Below are 25639 nucleotides of genomic sequence, written 5' to 3'. Positions count from 1 at the left end.
GCTAGAAAAGCCCTCTTACAGAGAAAGTGTAGACAGAGAAAAGGCCAGGAGGCAGATCCTAGGGCATCCCAGCACTTAAAGGATGCATGAGGAGAAAGACCCAGTCCAGGACACTGGGAAGGAGCAGCCAGTAGGGGAGGAAAGCCAGGAGTCCTGCCTCTCAGAAGCCAAGTGGAGAAGGTGTGACACGATGGCTGCAAAGTCATTTGCGCATGAGCTACCATTTGCAGCAAGACTTCTAGGAAAATACAGGCTCTAAGTGTGCATTTCAGAATACTTCTTCCCCTGCTTCAACGGATTCAGGGCTTCCTTTCCTCTTGCCAACAACCACCCCCAACTTGGCTAGCAGGAGTATCACCGAGGCTTCCAAGCATGGCCGGAGGCTCCTGAAGAAGGGGATGAAGGGTTGAATCGGGCTGGTCAGAAGAAGAGGATTTGGACTGCTGGAGGGGGTGTAAGGGGGAACAGAGCTTTGTGGGAGCCAGTTTCCTGCCAGGGCTTCTCAGCCCCAGTGCTTTCTCTGCCACTGTCACCAGGCTGTCCGCCAGAGTTCCCTGCTCTCTGGCCTACTGAGAATGGGAACAGTCTCACGAGTGTGCAGCATTTCTGACATTTTCTGAAGTGTTCTTGGTGCAAGTAGCAAAACGTCCACAGTTTAAAGTTCTCTCCCGGACTTCTCTGGTGGCGCAGTGGTTAAGAATCCGCCTGCCAATGCAGGGGACACGGGTTCGAGCCCTGTTATGAGAAGATCCCACATGCCACGGAACAACTAAGCCCGTGCACCACAACTACTGAGCCTGCGCTCTAGAGCCCGCGAGCCACAACTACTGAGCCTGCGTGCCACAACTACTGAAGCCTGCCTAGAGCCTGTGCTCCACAACAAGAGAAGCCACCGCAGTGAGAAGCCCGCGCACCACACGAAGAGTAGCCCCCGCTCACTGCAACTAGAGGAAGCCTGAGTGCAGCAACGAAGACCCAACACAGCCAAAAATAAATAAATAAATAAATTTATAAAATAAAAAAAAATAAAGTTCTCTCCTAAGAAATTGTTACAATGCTCAGTCGAAAAAAAAAAAAAGGTCAGAGTACACTAAATTGTTTACTCTTCATTCTCCATTATAAACAAACAAAGCGGCAAGACTGGAAGGAAAGTACCACTGTTTTGTAGCCATGATCCTCTCTGAGTTATAAGTGGTGCTTCCTTGCTTTCCTTTACTCTCTAGACTTTTTTTACAGTGGGCATCTATTATTTTTATAACTAAAAAAAGTATATTTAAAGATTTCTTGGGAATTCCCTGGTTGTTAGGACTCGGTGCTTTCAATGTGAGGGCCCGGGTTCAATCCCTGGTCGGGGAACTGAGATCCCTCAAGCTGCACGGTGAGGCCCCCCAAAAAAAAGGAAAAAGAAAAAAGACTTCTTCCAAAGTTCAGTACACTTTAACAGTCCTCCTTGGCAAGTTGGGTACCCAGAGGGCTGCTATCAGAGTCTCAGGTGCTGCAGTGGATGGTCAGACTTGGGCTAGCGTGGACGTGGGGCACAGGCGGCAGTGGGAGGAGAAAAGAGCTGAAGCTACTGCTCAGAGCCCCTAGGCCCACAGGCGAGTGCTGCCCGGGATGGCCAGCTCTCTTTCCTTGCTTCTCTGCCCTCTCCCTCCATACCTTGCACCCAACAGGGTGGCCGGGGCACATACCACTGTTAGAGAAGGTAGTCCAGGAGCCATCACATATTAGGGACTAATGGCATTTTCTCTCTGGGTCTCCCAGTTGCCCTGTGAGGTAGGCAAGAACGGTACTGTTGCTCCTCAGTTAGTTAGCAGGAAGCTGATGTCTGAGGGGTTGCGACTCTAGCAAATTCCATAGCGGGGACCAGAAAAGTCTGAACCCTTGTTTCCCTACACCAGTCAATGATGGTTTTCAAAATTTTTTTCTTTTTTTTTTTTGCGGTACACGGGCCTCTCACTGCTGTGGCCTCTCCCGCTGTGGAGCATAGGCTCCGGACGCGCAGGCTCAGCAGCCATGGCTCACGGGCCCAGCTGCTCCGCGGCATGTGGGATCCTCCCGGACCGGGGCACGAACCCGTGTCCCCTGCATCGGCAGGCGGACTCTCAACCACTGCGCCACCAGGGAAGCCCTCAAATTTTTTTTAAACCATAACATCTATGTGGAAACAAAATTTTATATGGAAAGTGTATATGGATATGAAAAAGATAAAATTGAACTACTTGGAACAGGAGTGAAAAGTAAGGACACCCCGTCTCCCCATAGGGAAAGGGTGTGCATGGTCGGGGAGGGACTCTTTATCGCCATGCTCAAGGAGCAAAGATGGAAACCCACTGGCTCAACCTGTTCTGAGCCATGAGGGATGGAAAGAAAAAAATCAGCCAGCAAAGGGCATGGAGAAGATAGCAGAACCCTGGGCGTGCTTTAGGCAAGTTCAGTATAAGCGAACTCTGGAGGAAACTTCCACAAAGTGTAGTGTTGTTAAATGTTACAGAGAGAGAGACAAGATGATTGACCCCAAGTAAGAGCTGAACTTGCATCAAGAGAAGAAGAATTTCTGGAGTGGGAAGCAAGTGAATCTGCATACGGGAATTGACTCATAAGAAGTGTGTGGATTGAAAATTCTCTGCTTGTTCAGCATTTTCCTTTTAAATAGAACAGAAACAGGACTAGCTAGAAGGGTGAGCAGGCATTGAAAGAGTATGGCCTGAGCCTTATTTAGGAAACGAAGAGAAGGGAACTCATGGTGAGGGCAAGATGAGGGACTGATGGGGGTAAAAGGGGAGATGAGAAAGATGTGTATTTCTACTGTGGGGTCCGCTTTCTGACTCACTTTGTTGAAGAGAGAAACCCCTTCCTTTGAGAATGCATGTGAGGAAAATTGGAGGATCTGTTTGTTAAGGTGAAGTGCAGGGCGCTCAGCTAATGGTCACCATCTTCACTGAAGTCAGAGGTGGACATGTTCATAGAAAATGGGTGTGGAAGGGGAGCCATAGACACACGAGGGCTAAGGTTCTACCACATGTTGGGACATCTCGTCCAGCTTGCTTCTGCCAGCTCAGCAGACCAGGATTTATCTTCATCCCCCCAGCTTGTCATTGGTCACAGCCATCCTTCCCACCCAACCACCACCATCATGTGTCTGGAATCTCAGGCGGGGGGCTGTGTGTTTGTGTGTCTGTGCAGCTAACTCAAAAGCGTCGTCCAAAGCATTGACTGTGGGGATTCTTGACTCACTTAGTCCAGTCCATTTTTATCGAGCTCCAGATGTGTGCTGAACCCTTTGCCTGTTCCAACTTCCAAAAGCGATCAGTCTTTAAACTCTCCACTGACTCTGTGGCTCCCCGGCCTGTTTTCTTCCTAGCCATAAGTCCCTCCGGACACCCTGTCAGTGAAGTACCCGACATGTTAATCATTGCCAGTGCTTTGGCCTGAGGCCCCATTGGATGGCATGATCCCCGCTCTTGAGTGTGGCCTGTGCTGTCGCGCTCACTGCTGCTGCCTGGGTTCCAGCGGGAGAGAGAACCCGACAAACCTGCCCAAGGCCATCTCCCAGGGGACCGCCAAGCTTCGGGGCTTATGCTGCAGGTGTGACACTAGCTGAGGAAGAAGGGAAAGCATCAGATGCTTCCAAGGGCAGCTTTACAGAGAGTGGAAGGCTTGGGGGTACATGATGGGCAGCGTGAAGGGGGGCTACTCTTGAGTTCTAGAGAAGAGAGATAGTAGAATTTTTGGCGTGCATGGGTTTGGGGGTGGAGGTCTCTGAAGAAGCTCCATTTGGAGAATCTGATTTGTATCCAGAGGCCACAGGTGGTGCCCTGTCCTGTGTAGCGAAGTCTGGAGTAGCTTCTCCACTTCTCTCTGTGTAGGAATCACCTGCAGGCTCCGACTGCCTTTCCAGCAGCTCCCAGATGTCCTGCCTGGATCACATGTTACGTAGCAAGGCTGTGAGGGTGCCCCAGGGTATGGCCGATGGGGGTCTGTGCTGGGAGAGGCTAGGGGCCCTCGATCAGGTTGTTTTAGGGTCCTCGGTAGGCAACCTGGTGCTGTCAAGGGTGATGGCTGGAATGGAAGTAAAGAAAGCTGGAAACCCGGGTGCACAAGATGGGTGGTGCCGCTGAGAGCCCCTCTGTGGAGACCCGGACCTTCAAAATACACATTCCGAACCGACGTGAGCCTCGTGGGAACTTTTTTAATGGTCATGTTCTTCTTTGTGGTCGTGATTCGTTTTTGACCGCAAGTCACACGGCGAAGCTAGTTGGCTTCTGTGTGGCTCTCTATTATTTTAGTGAATAGTAATACTTTTGTCACAAGAGAGTCACCTTATGAGTGTAAGGACCTTGTTATTTGCTAGGGAGTGGCTTGTGCATACAGGCTATCAAGTGTCCTGAAGTTTAGACAGACCACTGGGCTGTATGTATCATAGGCTTTGACTTTCAGAGCAGTGATATGTTTTTATATTTTATATGCTCATTTATATACATAAATACATATTCTATGTAAATATTGTATATACATAAAAATCAAAGTAATTAAATCCTAGAATCTTGGAGCCAAATGGTAAAGATTAGTTCAATCCTCTTATTTTTATATGAACTATTAAGATACAAGAAGAATAATTAATAACTTGGGCATACTCGTGTTTAGAAGTCTTACTGGTTCATTTAATATCTAAAGTACTAAGTTAGACCACATTATCACATTCTATTATGAATAGGATGAAGAAGCCTCCTTTCCTTTTGGGAAAAGAAAAGCAGCTTTAGGCTTAATAGTAAGGTCAGGGTTTTTTTTGTTGTTGTTGTTGTTTTTTACATCTTTATTGGAGTATAATTGCTTTACAATGGTGTGTTAGTTTCTGCTTTATAACAGAGTGAATCAGTTATACATATACATATGTTCCCATGTCTCTTCCCTCTTGCGTCTCCCTCCCTCCCACCCTCCCTATCCCACCCCTCCGATCTCCCTGTGCTATGCGGCTGCTTCCCACCAGCTATCAACCTTACGTTTGGTCCATGCCTCTCTCTCGCTTTGTCACAGCTCACCCTTCCCCCTCCCCATATCCTCAAGTCCGTTCTCTAGTAGGTCTGTTTCTTTTTGCATTTCCATAGTCACCACCTGTCGTTGGTACAGGCATCCTATCCCTGGCAACAGTCATCTTTTGCATAAATAGTATGCACAGGCTGTGATATTGTCATTTTTAATATTTAAAAAACTTACTTTTTATTCTTGTAATTACTCTTTCATAAAACCTCTCTTCATTATTACAAAACAAAATCTTCCTTCACTTGTGTGTAGGATGGACATTCGAAAGCAATGAGGGTTCTGCTGGCCCTGCTTGCCCTGAGGTTAGTGTCCGCGTGTGAGTGTCAGCTGCCTGGGGGGACGTGGCTCAGAGAACAAGGTCTGTCTTTTGAATAGTTTGCCTCTATTTACTTGCCTTTCAGCGATGGCAACAAAGCTTTTCATGGTTGCAAACACAATGTAAACTTGTTCTAATAAATATATGCAGTTCAACTAAGTGAATAGTGAGAACTCCTGACCCTTTAGCTGGTGGTGATGGGGGGGGAGGTAAGGAAGGAGACCCCTCTGACAATAGATCTGACAACACCAAGGTCCAGAGGACCATGCAGTTCAATTCACTAATCCCCTAACAGGCAGCATAGGGCTTATCATAGGAAAGCAATAATGATGGCCAGCAAAGGCAGGCTGCTCAGGTACCAAGCACCCCTTGATCCAGCAGAGCCTGAAGCTGCGTCCTTGACTATGAAAACCGCCCTGCCCAGCGTCTGTGACCCCCGGCTGCAGTACAGTTCTGTCTCTTGCGTGTTAGGTGAGATTCTCGACAGACGTGAATCGGTTCAGCATGTCTGAGTACTACCCTGTGGCTGGCACTTTGGGAATGCCCAGAATTAAAGTTATAGCACTGTTCTCTAGCATGTATGGTAGGATAAAGGACATGTCCCCACATATCCATCTACAAAGTAACACGGAGATAGGCAGGCTGCCGTACACGGTTTATTGTCAATATAGGAAGGGAACACTCACTTAGCAGGTGAAATCACTGTTGATCTGAACAGGAAAGATGTATATCTGCTCCCCAGGGCCTCCATCTAACAGGGTCAAAGATAGAATAATGATGGTAATGGCAGTGGAGAAATTAGGCCAAGTGGGGAGGGTGGGAGGTTTAGAGAGATGTAGAGTGTGCCCATGTGCTATGTCTTTGTCTCAAACATACCATGTTTTTCCTGCCCCTGCCCCTTGCTCTCAATGTTCTCCTTCTACAAGTCTTCCCTTCTTTTTTCTCTTGAAGACCTGCGTGAGCTTCAACTCACAACCTCCTGCTGCCTCCCCATGAGCATTCCTGGGCTATTCCAATCTAACTGAAAGGCTTCCTGATCACTTTTCAGGCCAGTTTGTTGGGTATTCTGTCCCCACTGGTTCTCAGAAGGCAGAGTATTGCATATACATCGTGCAGGGCAAGCACCCGGATGTACCGGGGATGGAGCAGAGTGCTCTTCATGGGTCAAGCGCCCTGATGTACCGGGGATGGAGCAGAGCGCTCTCCACGGGTCAAGCGCCCTGAGGTACCGGGGATGGAGCAGAGCGCTTTTCACGGGTCAAGCGCCCTGAGGTACCGGGGATGGAGCAGAGTGCTCTTCACGGGTGGATTAATTCATTTCATTGATGCTTGCTGCACTTCTATTACCTTGTGTCCTGCACTGTTCTCCTGCTGCAGGTGATGAGCAAAAAAGGAAGGTAGCCACCCCCTTGGAGCGCAGAGTCCAGTTGGGAATACAGACAGGAATATGGTGTCACAATGCAGGGGAGAGAATGCAAGGGTGGTAGTTGTGTGCAAAGTTCAACTGCAAATAGGAAGGCCTGTTACCGAGTCCAAGCTTGTACTGCTCACTGTACAACAGGCCGGTAACTCGAGAGACGAGGTGTCGGGGCAAGGAATAACCACTTTATTCAGAAAGCCAGCAGACAGAGAAGATGGTGGACTAGTGTCCCAAAGAGCCAACATACCCCAGTTAAAACTGAGGCTTCTAAAAGGGGAGGGGGCGTGGCTGGCAGTTGCAAACTTCTTGATGCCCGAATCCTTTGTTCTTGTTGCTGGCCACTAGGTCTGCTCACACTGTTCCTATAAACCTCCAACAAGATGATGTTTTCTGTTCTGCAGCTTTATTTCTATATGAACGGAAAAGGTCGGAGCCTTGAGAATGGGCTATCATGTATATTTCAGGCTCTAGGCAACATTCTTTTCAAAGGTGCAGAGCCAACATGGCTAAGCACAGGCAACAGCGCACAAGGGTCAGAGCTAAAGGAATAGATCCACCATGGAGTCAGGTTTGTTCTTTTCTATTACAGGACCTCAGTCTAAACCAGACTGATAAGGGAGGGATTCCCAGAGGAAGTTACGTATGAACTGAGTCTGAAAGAATTCGGCATTAGGTATAGATGAAGAAATAGTCATTGAACATGGAAAATGCATTTAGAAAACCTTGTCAGGCACAAAAATGCAAATACCTGAGTTTCAATGCCTTTTCTAGATGATTATGTTAAGCCTTCTCAGGCCTCAGCAACATCCTCTTCGTTTTCTTAAGGATCTGACTCGTCTCAGGGCTGAGCCCAGGGTTCAGGATGTTCTCTCTCCAGTGAACAGTGCAAGGAAGACTCAGAGGATATCACAGAGGTCCGTGACATGCTTCTCAGTTTATTTATTATTTAAAGAACTTTTTACAAGAGTGTATAAGTGATACATGATGATTAGGGCATGGAAAGGAAGAAAATACTCACATACTTAAATTCTACCAGCCGGGGAGGCAGCAACCACCTGTAACATTTTTGCTTTATATCCTTCCAGATGTTTTCCTGCAAGCTTGCCTTTTATTATTTTTCCAAAAATAGGATCCTACTATCCTATACATCCTGGTCTACAGCCTGCCTTATGCAGCCAATATTCTGTGACCATACTGAGCACTTATTAGAGTATAAACTTTGTAATAAAGTAATTCCAAGTGCCTCATGACACCTACAGTTTGCTTTGTGAGTCCAACAGAGATACAGAGAATCAGTTTTCAGACTTTTTATTCTTACATAGGTAGTATTGGTTGTAGGGATACTGGTGGTTAAAAGACAAGGAAGAGGGGAATGAAAAGGAGCTCTACCTCGAAGCGATGTTTTGTTGTTTTTTTTTAACATCTTTATTGGGGTATAATTGCTTTACCGTGGTGTGTTAGTTTCTGCCCTATAACAAAGTGAATCAGTTATACATATACATATGTTCCCATATCTCTTCCCTCTTGCGTCTCCCTCCCTCCCACCCTCCCTATCCCATCCCTCCAGGTGGTCACAAAGCACGAGCCGATATCCCTGTGCTATGCGGCTGCTCGAAGCAATGTTTTAAAGAACACTTTCTAAGACATTTTGCCCTGAAAAGGTTCATATCACTAATTGTTGCTTTTATTTACTGGAAAGTGCTGTAAAACTAGCTGCCTTTAAATTAGAGGATATCAAAGACTAAAGTTTTCATGCCCTTCTAGGATGATTTCATTTGAATTTCCCTTATCGAACTTAGTTGATATTTTGCTAATGATGTAATTATTTATTTAAGCTTAAACGATTCTGTGCAAATACCTTATGAAATGCTTTCTTTTTTAAAAGCACCTTTTATTTATTTTTACTAAGCCAAAAAACACGCTTCACATCTGGGAGCAACCCACGAATGGATTTGCTTTCCTTTGAAGACTCATAAGTTAGTTTCACATTTTTGACTAGTGACTCTGGGCCTGAGGCCCCACAGATGAGACAAGGTTTCTGCCCTTGAGGTCACAGTTCTAATGAAGAAGCAGAGCCAGGGCATCACCTGGAAGCGCACTGCTCGGGGGTGCCCTCCCGAAGGAGGTCATTGGCATTGGAACTGAGTCTTGAGGGACGAGAGAAAGTTGGCCAGGTGACAAAGGGTGAGAGTGACACACCAGGCAGAGGCGAGAGCAGGACGGAGTCCAGAGAGGCAGGAAAAAGTGCATCCGGCAGAGGTGGTACAGGCAGGCAGTATTGCCAGCGTGAGCAGTGCCGTGTGAGGCCCGCAGGAGTTGGAGTAGAGCTGGCAGGACGTGGGGCTTTACCCTGATGGGTAGTTAGCCAAGAGACTGCTATGAGCTGTTCTCCAGGCCATTGGAGATACAGGTCTGAAGGCTTTGCTTAAAGCTGTAAGTAAAGATTCAGGAGCCTCTGAAGACCTGTGCCTTACTCATCTCAGTGGCAGAACAAAGGAATAGAAGCACGAGTGGGGTCAATAAGAGATGAGGAAAAAGAGGATCATAAACAGTGACACAGAGAAAATATGGTCAAGTAAGGAAGACAATAGAAGCTGAGGGGAGGAGGAAGACGGCACTGGTCCAAAGGGGATGCTTAGCATGGTTGAAAAGCACCACGGATATAGGCTGAGAGAAAACAGCCAATGCAGAGGGAGAGTTCGGATGTCTGGGAGAGAGTGACGTAGGGATGAGATCGAGGATGCTGGTGATGAGATGTCCCTCCTAAGTTCTAACCATCCTCTCCTCTGAGCCTGCAGGAAGACAGCAAGGAAGAGTGGAGCCACAGGTGGCTTGTACGTGCAAAAAGGCTTAGGAAGTAGAGAGAGAGAGAGTTCCTGATGGCCTCATTTTCCTCAATGTAGCGGCTGCCTTCTGAGAACAGGGGGTGGGCCGAGTTAGAAGGTTTGTGGGGCGAAGTGAATGATAAACCTGCTGCAGAGAAGAACTACAGAAGGAGTGGATGAGGATTAAGGCAGGAAGAGCTATCCCAGGACAGTCCCTGGCACACAATAGGTGTTCAGTTAACATTCAGTTAAAACATAATGTCAAAAGATGGTTGAATAGGATCAAGAACCCAGCTGAGGCTGGCAACCACGGATTTATTGTGGTGTCATGCTGCATGTGCAGTTTCTCTTTAGTTTTCAGTCCCAGAGATATAGTAGAAGGACGGAAGCTAACCTAGTGTTGGTCTTTTCCTGGGAATTGCAAAGTTCAAAGGTGGAAGGGAATGAAGGGTATTGTTAAGAGAGTGGTTAGGGGGTGAGCCAGGAGGATCTGCTCTACTAGGAGAAAAAGGAGGGGCTCAGGGGTTGGAAAAGTGGGACTGTCACTTTTTATGATGGGTCCATAATAAATGCCATACGTACAAAAGTTTCCTCGTTTTTTAAATGATGATATTCATATATTGTTAGTTTTAAGTTTTTCTAAGATAAAATGAGAAGCAGTCTGAACTTCCAACAAAATACACATGCAAGTTCAAGTGGTAATGAGAGAAACACATACATGGTGTAGCTGGGAATTCGTGATGATACCACATTTCAGTGGGGTTAATGCCACTGTGAGAAGTCTCTATGTCCAGCACAACATTAAAAATCAGGTCTGGTTCTTTCTCCCTTCTGAGAATAGAGGACTGTGCTGATCTCATATTGATGGCTACTGCACACACTCACTGATTCAGGAACTAGGGCCATCCCTGTGTGGTACCACTTATGTGCTGAGTGCCGTGAGTAGCTAGGAGCCGTGGAAAAGACTGCCCGACTCTCAGACTGGTTTCTCGTTTGGTTTAGGAGAAAAGGTCAACTAACGTACATGTCTTTTAAAACAAAGTGTGTGATCAAGTGGCCACATGAGCGGTAGAGAATAATAAATATGAAATGATTTTGCAGTGTAGATAAACTGTGTGGCCTACGGTAGCCTAAGAAAGCTTGATGAATTTGGTGAAATTTTAAACAGTAGTTAGAGAGGAAAAGTATGAGAAGCTCAAAATCCAGATAGTATACCCTCAATAGGTTATCCATTGCTATCTTGACTTCTATAATTGAACCACATTCAAGGCTAACTTGAAAACTGCAAAGAGGCCTGAAACATAGCTTTGGGGTACAGCTTTAAAAATAAATTAATTAATTAATTAAAATAAACATTTAAAATATTTTAACTGAAGAATAAATCAATTTCTCCATCACTGGGTCAACTGGTTGAAATTCAGACATATGGAAAATTTTAACTTTCAATTCCAGACCCTAAGCCTAATTCTGGGAGAAAATCCATTAAAGTAATGAAGTAAGGAAACAATTGAACAATGAATCTTTATTTTGTGGAGAATACAGTGAATGCTGGGAGGTACATCACCATTTCCATTTTGTGCTTTTGGATTTTTACAAGCACCAACATCTTTGCCTAAGAGTTACCAGGCTGTGGTTTGTAACTGTCTTCAGGGTAGGAGTGGGTAGGAATTTATAGGATGTTATCCTTCAAGAAGAGCTAGGAGAATTTTTTTTGGATGCAGAAACTTAAAACTACCCAGGTTTTAAAGTAGTTGAGTGACTCTTCCCCTGGAAAAATAATTAGTTCTCAATCCTTTTAATTTGAGTATTCAATAGAGCTGTCATTGGGAACCAAAGGAAATGAAAATGTAGGTGGATACGGTTCCTACCCTGTTATAAAGGGCTTATAACAGACTACTTTGAATTTCACACAATGTTTTACATTATTTCATTTTTTCTCCAATACATTTCATATAGTTCCCAGGGGTGCGAGCAAATTGCGGCTTTCACTGCTTTTTGAAAAAAAATTGTTTTGGGGAGTTGTGGAGATTTACTTGCTGCAAATTTCACTTTTAATAAATGACATTGAAATGTTTTTAATGCCCTGAAATAACTGAATGAAGATTTTAAGAGTCTTGTAATTAAAATGAAAATATAAAAGCTATGGATAGACATTGTAGAGGAATCACTTCTATTGTTTTTTCTTTTGGAATTTGTGGATCAACTATATATAATTTGTAGTTCAAAAGAATTGAGAAATGTGTCTGTTTGGGTCTAATATTGTCCTTTCTAATGTTTCTAATCTCAGTTATCTTCACTTATAGGACAAACATCTCCGCTTACCCGGGCTACATTTTTTAATATTCCTTTCATGGGTTCAAACATGTTAGTCATCATCATACACATTTCCAGTGAGTTACGAATGTGATATTTTTGGATTTTCTCGGTTTCTAGACTCTGGATTTAAGACACTCAATTGATTTAACAGTTGTACAAGGAACCTAAGTAAACCCGGCCGTGTTAAATGTTCATGTTAATTGTAAACTATATCCTGCTTTCAGGTATGTTTTTAAAATGTTAAGTGTATCTTAAAAATAAGGAAACTTGATAAATGTTCAGAGATTTGACAGGCGCCTATTAAAGTTGTCAAATGTATCAAGGGCCCTAGTTCCCTGCGTTGTACAACGCTCAGGATGGATTTTGGTCATGTGAACTGCAGAAGGTGGGACTGTGGGCTTTTTCCACTTAAAATTTAAAATCATTTATCTTTTGGGTGTTAACAGAGGACATTTTTAAGTTGAAGGGAATGAAACAATTATTATCTTCCATGGTTGTGTTATCATTAGTAGATAAGTTAACGGCTTCCTGTACAAATAATTGGGGATCAGTATACCTAAGATTTGGGTTCTCTTTAAGACAAAAAAAATTATCTATAGATATGAATCCCTCTTCAGGGTCATTAGACAAATTTCAAAGTGTTCGTGTGCATCAAAAGATGCCATATTTTGAATTTTTACACGTTATGTGAGTAACAGTTTGGCATAAAACAGCTGGATCACAGTATGTCGTTTATGGGTTTTTTGTAAAGTTAGTGTAATATATAATACTCATAAATGTCACACTTTCAGAGAGGAAGCAGGTATCTTTTGAGCAGCTTTTATGTGGAGGGAACAGGGCCACTCTGGTTTACCCAGCAGTAGCTGTGGTGCCAGTATAGCATCTAATGGCCTGTTATGTGATTAACTCTGCTCAGTTGGTCCCTTTTTTGGTTCACTGAGGGCTTCTTCCTCCTGTCCTTTCCTGTGACCATCCATTCTTCACGAGAGTACAGACACTGCCCCTAGACGGGAGAACAGATCTTCCTGTCCTTGGTTTTGTTTATACTCTTGCTTTCAAATCAAAGTTTAGATAAGAATCCCTTGTTTAATCATTTTCAGTTAGCTTCCCGTGTTTGGAGCCCTAGGTTTTTCTCGCTTTGAAACATTCTCTTTGTTAGCAGTTAGATGCCTCATGAATAAGACTTGACTCATTCTACTCTAAATGGATGTATTGTTTCAGAAATCTAAATCATTTGGAAGGGGCTGAAATCAAACACAGAAACCTCATTCCTTAAGTGACAGCCACTGCTAACAGTTGCTATATTAGTGTTGGTTGTCACCAACTTATTTCTTTTCCAAAGCATCTGTCGAACCTCTGCTCGGCAAAATGAGGATATTAGCGTCCTTTCTTCATCTCTTCTCTCCATGACTAAGGTGACAAACCAGTCCTGGTTTACCCAGGACTTTCGCAGTTTTAGCACTGAAAGTCCCACGTCCAGGAGCCCCCCTCGCTCCCAGGAGGGTCAGCCCTTACCTATAAACTCCCAATGTGTTAGACCATCATTTTTACAGCATCGTGGTAATACTTATTGTTAGAGCATAGCTGTGAATGCTTGTTTTGTCCATAGATTGTTTCTAAAAGTCAAAAGCCAATATGCAAATAGTATTCACTGTGGAGCCACGGAATATAATAAGATCCATGGAGAAGGACATTCCACACTGAATCACTGAATTTTGCTGCTTGAAGGAGATTTTCCAACAGCTTCGATTCTTTATAGACACTCTTCTGCTTTGGGGCTACATTCAGCTCCCACTGTTCTTCTGCATCCATGTTGTTCCCTTCCTTAGATTCCTGTTTTCATTTGGTAGACTATTCCCTTTGAGTAGCTTTTTATATATAATATGCACAGATGGTAAGCTCTGTTACTGCATGTTTGGAAATGTCTGATTTTGCCTTCACACTTGATTGATAATTTCAGTCTAGATTCAAAATGATAGTTCCTCAACTTTGAAGGCATTGCCCCTCTGATACCTACAATCTAATGTAGCCAATAAGTCTGGTGCTAGACTGATTCTTCTAACTTGGTTGATTGTGTATGCATGTGTCTGTCTACCTCTTTGAAGCTTTGGGGAATTTTTACTTTATCCTTAGTTCTGATGTTTCATCAGTGATCTTTTTTCATTAATCTTTTTTTTTTTTTTTTTGGCCTTTACGATCTGAAGTCTCCTCTAGCTCAGGATATTTTTTCCCCACTAATACTTACTCCCTCTTCAGCTCTTCACCTAGAACTCCAGGGGATGGATTTTGGACGTCCTGGAATCAACTCTCCATGTCTTTCCTATTTTCCTTTGTTTTTTTGCTGTACTTTCTGGAGATTTTCTTGGCTTAAATTTTTCCACCTGCTGGATGAGTCTTGAGCCATATGAATTCTATTATTTAGTCCATGGAGTTTTCTGTTTTGGCATTTATTTGTTTAATCATCTGAGAACGTTCCCATTCTTGTTCCTTTTTTGCATGAAAGAAATGTGAATGTGAACATTGTTCCAGCCCTTAAGAAAGTATTGTTCTTGACAATGATGATCTTGACAGATGATCTTCTTGGATTGCTTAGAATTTTTCTTTTCCAGCACCAAACACTTCTTTAATTTGTAGATAGAAAGTGTTACTGTTTCCCACCAAAACGCCAACTCCAACTAAGTTACCCATCTTAGTTCCTTGGAAGAAGTTAGGCTTTCTAGTTTCCCGTGCTCTCCCACTGTTCTGGAATGTCTTTCCTTCCATCTCCTAACTCTTCCCTAAAAGCTTGCCCACCCTGCACTTCATTTACACAGACAGTCTGGGAGCCCCCTCAACCAGAAGCAGTCTCTCCTTTATCTTCACATTCAGTGAGCCTTGGGACTTCTCTGGCGGTTCAGTGGTTAAGACTCCACGCTTCCAGTGCAGGGGACCTGGGTTCCATCCCTGGTCGGGAAACTAAGATCCCACGTGCCACGCGGCATGGCCAAAAAAAAAAAAAAAGAAATTCATTGAGCCTTTTGATTGAACCTTTCTTGCCATTGCCCCTCCCTCTCTCTTCAGGATTCCTGAAATGATGGCAAATAAGGGTGTTGAGAGGACAAGAAAATTCCCAGACATGGAAGGTTGAAGGTGAGGAGGTCTAGTGAGCAGGGGAGGCTGCCTCTGCCAGTTACCTGGTATGAAAAGTGGCTACTCAGCGGTTAGGGGCTTACATGTCTAGCTCTCACCTAGAAACCTAATTGGACTGAAACTTAATTTTTCGAATTATTTTGTGTTCCAAAATCCTTCCAAGTAACAATTAGTCAAATAGATGACCAAAATAGAAACTATTAAAATTCTCTTTATGGAGCAGGGAATAGAATTTTATAACCTGGATGCATTCCTAAAATGTCTTTGTGGTTTGGCTTCAGTAAATTACTACTTTACATACAGCTTTTAAAATATATTTAGACTTAAGTTTAAAGAGTGAGAACCACTTGTGTAAACATGGTTGAATACCGTTCTTTTAATGAATGGGCTAATGTTAGTTATAGTCTTTCTTCACTTCCTCTGGAAAGCCCATTTCTCTGGGGGAGGGCTTTAATTTATATTCACCTTGAAAAGTGAGAGGAATTCACCTTAGTGTATTTTAACTCAGCCACAGAATTCTCACTATTGCTACTGAAAGCTGCTTGGCCCAAATCTCTGAATATGATGTTTTTTAATTGGACTCTCTGTCATAAAATAGCAAATGGCAGTGCATGTGTTCCTAAAGTAGAAAATCGGTATGTTTAGGGGATTCGAATAACCCTTTTTTAATGTGTGCTTTAATAGACAAAATCCTCCCTTTCTCTTTTTTTGAAAAACAATTTTGCAGTTAGTGTTTCAGTGAAGCAGTGAAGTGAGGCAGGAACCAGTAATGAAGGGCTTCCTGGGTGGGGTTCAGGATCCTGGGTTCATCAGTCAGCAATGGGGGGAACTTCTGAAGGATGGAAACAAAGAAGCCACGTGATCACATCTGTCATACACATGACAGGATGAAGGTAGGATTGGAGGCAGCCCAGTGGGGAGGTCATGATGTAACCCATGTCAGAAAGTAACGAGGCCATGGGCCAAGGCAGTAAAAATGGGTACTGTACAACTCTAACTTTTTATGCTGTATTTATTGTGGTGCCGTTAGACTCATTTACTGGTTATTTTGTAAAGATTTAGCCCTTTGAGAGCTAGAAGGGATAGTGGAGGTTCTTAAGCAGTCCTTTCATTTTACAAATGGTAAAGCCTAAGTTCTAAAGAAATGAAGTGATTCCTTCAAGTCAGGCAACTCATTACGAGCAGAGCTTGGGCTTAGACCCAAGTCTCCTGATTCCAGAGCCAAAACTATTTTTGTGATGCTTCCCACCTGTCCTACCTGCTCTCTGCTAGGCACTTGCCCAAGCCCATGTCCCACCTAAGGATCTGTCACCTGGAGGTTGATGACACAGTGGGATATTGACCGACTGACGATTATTTTAGAGTCAGCTCATGCCCTGACTCTTCCAAATGACTCATTTCTAATCTTCCTCACTCTTCCCAAATGCTCATTCTTGCCCATCACATTCAGAAGATGGTCTTGTCTCTTACTTCTCAGAGAAAAATGGAAATCATCTGAGAACACACTGGGCTACTGCCTGCCAATAAATCTACTAACTCCCAACTGCCTGCCCTTTGTTTTAACAGCAAAAGGGTCCTGACCTTATTTAACGCTGGGTCCTGGATCCTGGGTCCCAGTTCCTCCTGTCTTTTCAGGGATATTTTTGATTATTTTCCCTGTTCTAGTATTTTCAACCATTTTTTCTCTAAAAGATGTATCCTGTCATCATTTATATATCAGCCAGACTTTTTCATTTAAAACCCTGCTTAGGGCCTTCCCTGGTGGCGCAGTGGTTAAGAATCTGCCTGCCAATGCAGGGGACACGAGTTCGAGCCCTGGTCTGGGAAGATCCCACATGCTGCAGAGCAGCTAAGCCCACATAGCAAAACTACTGAGCCTAGAGCCCGTGAGCCACAACTACTGAAGCCCACATGCCACAACTACTGATGCCCGTGCACCTAGAGCCCGTGCTCCACAACAAGAGAAGCCACCACAATGAGAAGCCCATGCTTTGCAACAAAGAGAAGCCCCAGCTCGCCGCAACTAGAGAAAGCCTGCGTGCAGCAACGAGCACCCAGCGCAGCCAAAAATAAATAAATAAATTTATTTTAAAAAAAACAGCTTAGTATACCTATCCAGTGAGGACATTTCACTCAGTTATTCATTTCATAACTATTCGTGAGCAACCACCATGTGCTAGGTGTTGGGTACGCTGTCATGTACCAAAGAAATGGGGTCTCGTATAGTCTAACGGGGGAAACAAATGCTAAACAGATATCTGTACTTGCTGATCATTTAGATTGGAAAATGCAATTCTAACCAATTTTCTGGTAGTAGGCAATATATTTCAGTTTTTTCATAGGCGCTGTATTTCAGTTTCATAGTCAAATTTGTGGTACTGTGTTCTCTGTAGCATATCTGTGCATTACCAGAGGACTGGCCTTTGCTCTGGGTTTAATTTTAATATCACATGACCAAACGTCCTTACCGTTATAGGCTATTGTACACACCCAAATAGCTGAGCTAACAATGCAAATAAACTGAATCTGAAGAAATATTAATCTGCTCATGGAGTTAGAAACTAAAAACCACATATATTTATTCTAAATAAAATTTATTCTCAAATAAATAAAACCTACTTAATATAATCTAAATTTGCAAGATAAATTGAAAAAAATCCTAATGGTTTTCCATGAAGAAACCAAACATATTATACAGAAAGAATCATCTGTTCAGTTTAGACTCTCCAAAATATTTTTAATGACATTCGTATTAAGTTGGAGCCTTTTAAAATTAGCAAAAATAACTGTGTAAGCACACACTAGGTATGCTAATGACAAGTTGAATAAAAAGAAAAAGTTTTCTCAAGTACAGATGTAAAATGAGAAGGTTTCTTTGCGTAGGTCAATTATCACCCTCCTAGTTTCCTCGTGGGCTACATAATTCAATTTTAGCATTTCCCCTCTTTTTAGAAGTAAAAGCAGTCCACATTAGCAAAACCAAAGATTTCCAGGAAGTACTAGTTGCTGTAATGGTGGGGAATGCGTAGCTGAATAAATCACTGTTCGGTAGGAACTGTAAAATGTTTTATTGGAAGTCTGCTCTCCGTATTCAGGTTTCCCTGAACCTGAAAGCCTATTGAAATATCCTCAGTGTTAAATGAACAGTAAATAAAAACTCTGTGATATATTTGGTAGTTTGTTTTTTTAAAAAACTGATAAGTCAAAGCCTGTTTTTCTTGACTGATGTGGAAAAGTTGAGAAAAGAAAAAAGGCCTCCAGTGAAAGGAAATTACCTTTCTAAATATAACATTCTAAAGTGATGTAACAGGTTTTTCCATATGTTGCTTGAATAAAACTAGTGTTTTTACAGAAGCATTTTACAGTACTCACCATTAAATAAACTGCAACAACAAATCCACATTTCTAAAGCTATCTTCCAAAATATTAGTTTATTCAATAACTAGTATAAGAAAACATGTGATATCTTTGGTTTCCCCTTACTAAAATCTGTTTTACTTTTGAGTCAGTCCAACTTTAAAAACCACAGCCATCTGAATTCTGTTCATTTTAGGGAATTTTGCTATGTAAACTAACATTGTTCATTTTCGTTGCTTGCTAACACATTCTGAATCACTTAAAGTTATTGATCTAGGTTGAAAGAAGCTCTTGGACTCTAATCTATATTCCTCTAATCTATAAAAGCCATTGCTGGGCTTCCCTGGTGGCGCAGTGGTTAAGAATCTGCCTGCCAATGCAGCGGACATGGTGTCGAGCCGGGAAGATACCACATGCCGTGGAGCAGCTAAGCCCGTGCACCGCAACTACTGAGCCTGCGCTCTAGAGCCCATGAGCCACAACTACTGAAGCCCATGCGCAGCAACAAAGACCCAACGTAGCAAAAATAAATTAAGTAAATAAATTTTTTTTAATGTTGCTTATAAAATGTTTCTGCTTAGAAATGCTCATCCATTTCTATAGTTTCCTCCATTTTATTAAGTACAGAATCTGCCAAAACTTTATTAACTTTCATAATCCCCTTCCTTCTTATTTCTGTCTGGACTCGAGGATCTTTGGAAAGTCTTGTCTTACTCATTATAGTCCTCTACTGATGTACTAACTACTAAGCCCCAAATTTTAATATTAGAGTTATATTCTTTTTATGCTTTCAAGATCACACTGGGTAGCATGCTGTCTCTGAGTGTTGTTACTAGCTAACTCTGTGACAGTCCATTCCACTGACTGGAGGTTCCATGGGGGTAAGAACTAGGTCTGTCCTAGTCACTGCTGTGTCCTCAGTACCCATGCCTGGTGCATTATTGGTGCTCAGATGTTGGATGCATTCAGGTCATTTTAAGAGTAACACAGGTCTCTTGGGTGATAGGAAAGTGAGATAGGAAAGTGTTGATAACTGTATTATAGCATTTGCAATACAGCTACCATCCAGTCTATTGACTGGTATACATCCCTTGAAAGCCTGCTATCTTGGGAAGAGGCTCGGTATTTTTCTTTGTAATTCTAGTGCCTTTAACAGCACTTGAATGAAGGTCATTCATTCAAGAAACATTCACTACTTCACATTCTTGCCCATTTTCCCCTCCAACATTGAAAAATAAAAGGAAAATGGTGTTGGAATCCCCAGTGCTGTTTGGCCAGCTTTTTTAATAAAGAGGCCCACTTTGCTCTAAGAATGAAAAAGAGAGGGACACACAGGGGAATATGAGGAAGGGCCATCTACTCTAACTCCTAACTCTGATTCAGTATTAGAATTAAGGATGCTTTGTCAAGTCATTATGCCAGCTGTTAGCCTTTTTAAAAATATAAACAGCAAATGACAAAATCTAAGCTATGGGTCATGAAAACCTGGTGTGCAGAGTCTGTGTTGTCTATCTGCTTTTGGTTTCCTTTCTAAGATTCACAACCCACTTACCATTCAATATAGCCCAGATTCGGGAAGCATGCAGTATCAGCCTAACGTTTCTTAATAAAATATAAAGAATTTTAATCAGTTCTACATACACACAGCTGGTGTGTGATCCTGCGGAACCCAAGAAATGATACAAACTAAAGACTGAACTTGTCATTTCATCAGTCTTCTTTCTTTGCAGAATGCAGTGCCTGACAAGTCATGCAAACCTGATGCATTACATCAGAATTGAGTGGGTAGAACCTTCACTTGAACAGCTTTTTTCTAATGTATCTATTAAAATGCCACAGAAAACAATTCAACTTATTAAGAATTGCTTTATGTATTTTTCCCAAGAACACACCCATTTTGTAATATGAGATGTATTCCTCAGAGACCTTGCTTTACCCACTTGATAAACTCCTGGCATAGTGCCTGACACACATCAGGCATTTACTATATAATTTAATCAAATTGTGGGTAAAACGAGTACATTTACTGGTTAGGAAACCAATAACTATTAGTTATTGAAAGATGTGCACCTCTTCTCAATAGTCTCCACTTCCAAATTCTAGGGCTTGGGGTTTTTTTTAAGTGGTTGAGACCCACTGGATCTCTTTAGAAACATGCCAATTAGAGAGATCAAACAAAGGCCAATTAGAAATATCAAATTAGAAATAGAAGTTGAATTGAGTGTGCAAGTAAAGCTGTAAAGTGTCCGTCTCCGGAGGTTTCTATGGGAATAGAAATGTGTATCTGTGCATAATAGATCCTAAATACTTGTTGAATGAAAAACTAAAAATTGAGTCTGAGGCATATAAATCATTGCCTGCTTGAATGAAAAATTTTTGTGATTGTTTAACACTCTTATTCTAAAATATTTGATCATTTAAATTTCCCCCCTCCACTCCCACTTTGGTCAGCCTGTTTCTATTGTGAATTCTGTAGCCGATGGCGTTTTTTTGCTTATGTCTGAACAATTATAAGTACGTATGGCATCCCAGAATCAAAACTTGGTTCTCTGAAACGACTAATAAACTTTTGACAAGCAAAAATTAAGAACTACAGTTCTTACTTTTGCAACTTTTCTGTATATTTCCAAATACATTTTTTCAAGTTAATAGCCTTTCTAGAAAAAGCAGTATATATTTTTAAAAGATATATTCTCCAATAATAACAAAAATTAAGTTCCTAGAAACATATTTGATGAAAGATCTTTATGTAGACACTGGAATAACTTTAACTTTATTGAAAAATACTTCTAAAAGATCTAAATAATGGGAGGGGCATAAGATATTCATAGATGATCTCATTATTATAAAGATGGCAGTTCTCCCAAACGTGGATCCAGTACAATCCCAGTCAAAATTCAACATGTTTTTGGACCTTAGGTTGATTCTCAAACTTATACAGATCAAAGATCCAGAAATAGCCAAAAGAATCCTTAAGAAGAAACAGGTAGAAGGATTTAGAGATATTTATATTGTTATAAAGCCAAAACGATTTAGACACTGTAATTTTGGCAATAGGGATAAGTGATTAGACCAGTAAAACAGTATTTCTGAAACAGGCCCACATTTATATAGAAAACCTGTTATGTGACACAACTGAAACGCAAATCAGTGGAAAGAATAAATAATGATACTGGGGTAATAGCTTATCCTTATGGAAAAAATGAAAATGGCACCTGCCTTGCAGCATACATAGTAATTAATTTCAAATGGATCAAGGACTTAAACACAAAATACACAATTATAAAACTTTTAAAAGAAACATAGAAGAATATCTTCTTGTCCTTGGGGTAGGGAAAGAATTTATTACACAAGACAGAAAATCATTATACCATAAAGAGACATATATAACTGCATCATATTTAAGAACTTCTCTTTGTCAAGAGACTGAAGATAAACCATAACCCATAACAGACAGGTGGATTTACATTTTGGGTAATATATAAATAACTCCAACAAATTCATAAGAAAAAAATAATTCAATAGAAAAATGGGCAAAGTGTATGCGCAAGTTTTTCACAGGGAAGGAAATGTGAATAGCCAACACACAAATGAAGTTATGCTCAACCCCATTAGTAATTAGGTAAATGCAAATTTAAACCACAGTAATACCATTTCTCACCCACCAGAATAGCTATAATTAAAAGTTTATGGGGGCTTCCCTGGTGGTGCAGTGGTTGGGAGTCCGCCTGCCGATGCAGGGGACACGGGTTCGTGCCCTGGTCCGGAAAGATCCCACGTGCCGCAGAGCGGCAGGGCCCGTGAGCCATGGCCGCTGAGCCTGCGCGTCCGGAGCCTGTGCTCCGCAACGGGAGAGGCCACAACAGTGAGAGGCCCGCGTACTGCAAAAAAAAAAAAAAAAAAAAAAAGTTTATGGTATTAGGTGTTGGCCATAATATGGAGTGAAAAGAACTCTCATATATAGGCATACATCAGAGATATTGCAGGTTCAGTTTCAGACCATTGCAATAATGTTAATGTCACAATAAATCGAGTCACACAAATTGTTTGGTTTCCCAGTGCATATAAAAGTTATGTTTATACTATACACTGTAGTCTATTGAATGCTTAATAGCATTTTGCCCAAAAAAACTATATACCTTAATTTAAAAATATTTTATTGCTAAAAAATGCTAACCATCATCTCACAACCCAGGGTTACCACAAACTTTCAATTTGTAAAAATAAGTAAATAAATAAAAATGCAATATGTTCAAGGTGCAATAAAGTAAAGCACAGTAAAATGAGGTATGCGTGTACGCTGGGTGGCGTGTAAATTGGTACAATTACTCTTGAAAAAAAATTGGCATTACCCAGTAAAGTTCAACATGGGTATGATGAACAACCCAGCAGTTCCAGTTCAAGTAAATACAATGTAGAAGTATGAATACAGGAGTCATGTACAGCGTTGCTTGTATAGGAAGGAAAAATGGAAACAATCTAAAGGTCTAACAGTAGAGCGTATAAATATACCACGAAGTATCCAGTGAAATTCAAAGAAGTACTCTCCATCTGCACAAATAATTACACTGCAAAATGACATGGAGGAATCTCACTAACGTAATATTTATTTATTTGGTTGCAACAGGTCTTAGTTGCAGCAGGCGGGATCCTAAGTTGTGGCATGCAAACTCTTAGTTGCGGCATGCGTGTGCGATCTAGTTCCCTGACCAGGGATGGAACCCGGGTGCCCTGCATTGGGAGCGCAGAGTCTTAACCACTGCATCACCAGGGAAGTCCCTCACAAACGTTATATAGAGTAGAAGAAAGTAAGTCACCTTGGAGCATGTATAGATCTGTTTTATAGTTCAAAAACACACAGAATTGATCAGAATGAGATTCCTCCATGTAGGCTCATTTTCATGCCCCACGTGTTTGCAGAGTGGCTACAGCAACTCTGGCCTCTAAATCCTGTCTTGTTCGTGTCTCATAGAAGCAGGAAAAGTTCTGCTTCCTTAGTAATTTTAATAAAATACCCCAGTTAGGTCTCATTGATCTCGATTGGTGTGGCTTGGGTCACGTGCCTATCCATGCACCAATCAGAGTAAACAGGGAGATGAAATATGATGAATTGTTTAGCCTAATTGATTTCATTCAGAGCACCTGGGCTGATAGTAGGACAAAGGAGAGGGAAACGCTGCTATGGTTGTCAGAAGGAGGGTAGATGGATGTTGGGCTTCCAAAATTATAGAGGATAGTATTCCGCCCCCTTTCAGCAGCCAAATTAAGAAGGTTTGTATTTCACTAGCTACTGTTGCTTGCTTATGGTCTATGAAGGAAATGAGGCAGCTCAAAGAAGGGCAAGTGGAAGAGCGAAAGTGGTTTTTATGTCGAAGTGGACCTAGAGTCCAGAGTTACCTGGCATTCTTAAATCAGAATGGATAGACGTGGCGCGGCCCCCCAGAATGGCAGGTGTGGGGCAGGCGCTGGACTCCGGTGTGAATACAGAGATTCCTTTTGGAGTTACATGATCAAACTGTGTATCCCCTCAAAAATACTCGCTTTGCTTTTGTCTACTTGACCATCTGTGTTACTTATTTAAGGAATACTTTCTAGGTACTTAGGGCGTGAACATTGGGAAAGTTGCCCTTTTTTGGTCTCATTGCTATTGAGTACATTAGTCTACACTGGTCTAAAATTCTGTGATTTCTGGTAGCCCTTTATGTGAGTTTTCACTCTCACTTGTTTCTTCTATGAAGTTTTATGTGTTTTACTCAAGAAATAAAGATAACAGATTTCATGCTTATGGGCAAGCTTTGGGGGCTCCTGTGTTTCAAATAGTTGACATTTTTAGGGAAAGTGTCTACGCCTTGGGTATTTGCACAGTCATTATCATAAGTAGAAGTGTTTTTATCGAACATGACTTTAAATTGTTCCTTGTTTAAACCCTGCCAGACTCAGCCCATTAAACCTGTTTTTACCTAGTCACTCAGTATCATCATCCTCCAAAGCTAACAGGCCTTTAATTTTGTCCTGATATAAAGAGTAAATGTGATCCCTTTTGTGACATTGATCCCATAGTTATTGTCAGAAACACTTGGCTTTTAGTTTCTCTCCTCCCTCTGTTGTCTGAAATGAGAGATAAGCTTATTTTAGACACTGTAGCTAAAAAGACATGGCGACATATTGGACTTGTGTCTCCTTTTTATAAAACCAACCCTGACATTTTATTTATTTTTATTCTCAAACTCACATTAGTTGTGGTGTGCCTATAGAACTTATTTTAAACACCACCTTGCATGTACTCCTGACTGTACGTTTCACATTGTTCTTTGGCCAAAAGCAATAAAATGTGACCTGTTTTATCATGGTTCAGTGAAGTGTAATTAACATTTTCTTTCCAGAAATATAACATTGATGGCTGTTTATAACATTTCCCCAACCTTCAAGAGCGTAGTGAAGTGTTTGGGGGTATTTTTATATCAAATTCTATTTGTATTTAATGCTGTGAGTATAATCTATCAGTGCATTTGGCACTTAAGGCCGGATAATCAAATATTCTTAATGTGTTTTTTTTCTAAAAATTCTATCGTGAATTTATAGAACAGCCTCTGAGATCCTCAAGTATTCACCTATAAATAAGCCTCTCTGACTATAAAAGCCTCTTACTGTTCTCATATCCCTATAATGGTACTTCACCTTCTACAGACCAAAAATATAAATTCATTAGTTTACCTCATATTGAGTTTCCTGGCTAGATGATGCTTTTTTTTTTTTCCCCTTTTCTAAAAAAGTACATTTATACTTCTCAACATTTCTCATGAGGAAACCATTGTCCTAAAGATTTCCTTAAACATTTTCTACATAGGTTCTTTGAGCATAATTTTTCTGAATATGACCTGTTTTCAGATTGTCTTTTTTTTTCATTTGTTTGTGACTGGCCTTTGCTACCACTGGACAAAAAGCATTGCTTTTTACGTATTTCAAATCATCTGATACCACCCTTACTATTTCCAACAGGGTTATTTTTAGATATTTCTCTTGAGTTTTAGGTATTCAGCCTTGCACCTGCTGATGGTGGTATTTGGTCTGTTCATTTCCTTTCACTAATACTTTGTGAACATCTTTTTATTTTATTCCTGACTTTTTAGCAAAAATGTTGTCTGTTGGTTTTAGATCTTTTTAAAAATCACAGTAGGTGATCTTTCTATTTCTAGATTACTGAGAGGTTATCAGGTATAAATGCTGAGTTTA

The 25639-nt window shown here is 41.6% G+C and overlaps 1 protein-coding gene across 2 annotated transcripts in view; it reads left to right on the top strand.

Annotated features, from left to right (window-relative positions):
• PLEKHG1 (pleckstrin homology and RhoGEF domain containing G1) overlaps positions 1–25639 on the top strand; it is a 221316-nt gene that overhangs the window by 30741 nt on the left and 164936 nt on the right. The window contains exon 1 of one of the 2 annotated variants that reach the window (XM_027083432.1): positions 15032–15049. The exons of the other annotated variant lie outside the window; for it this stretch is intronic. The gene's annotated coding sequence lies outside the window, so the exon portion shown is untranslated. Of the gene's footprint in view, positions 1–15031; positions 15050–25639 lie in introns of those variants that run through there. 2 annotated transcript variants of the gene reach the window in all.

This window comes from Aethalodelphis obliquidens, unplaced genomic scaffold (assembly GCF_003676395.1).
Source record: "Aethalodelphis obliquidens isolate GAN/ISIS:26980383/991018 unplaced genomic scaffold, ASM367639v1 scaffold3, whole genome shotgun sequence".
Taxonomy (NCBI): Eukaryota; Metazoa; Chordata; class Mammalia; order Artiodactyla; family Delphinidae; genus Aethalodelphis; species Aethalodelphis obliquidens.
Note: the sequence above shows the minus strand (reverse complement) of the source record. Positions and strands in the feature narration are given on the sequence as shown.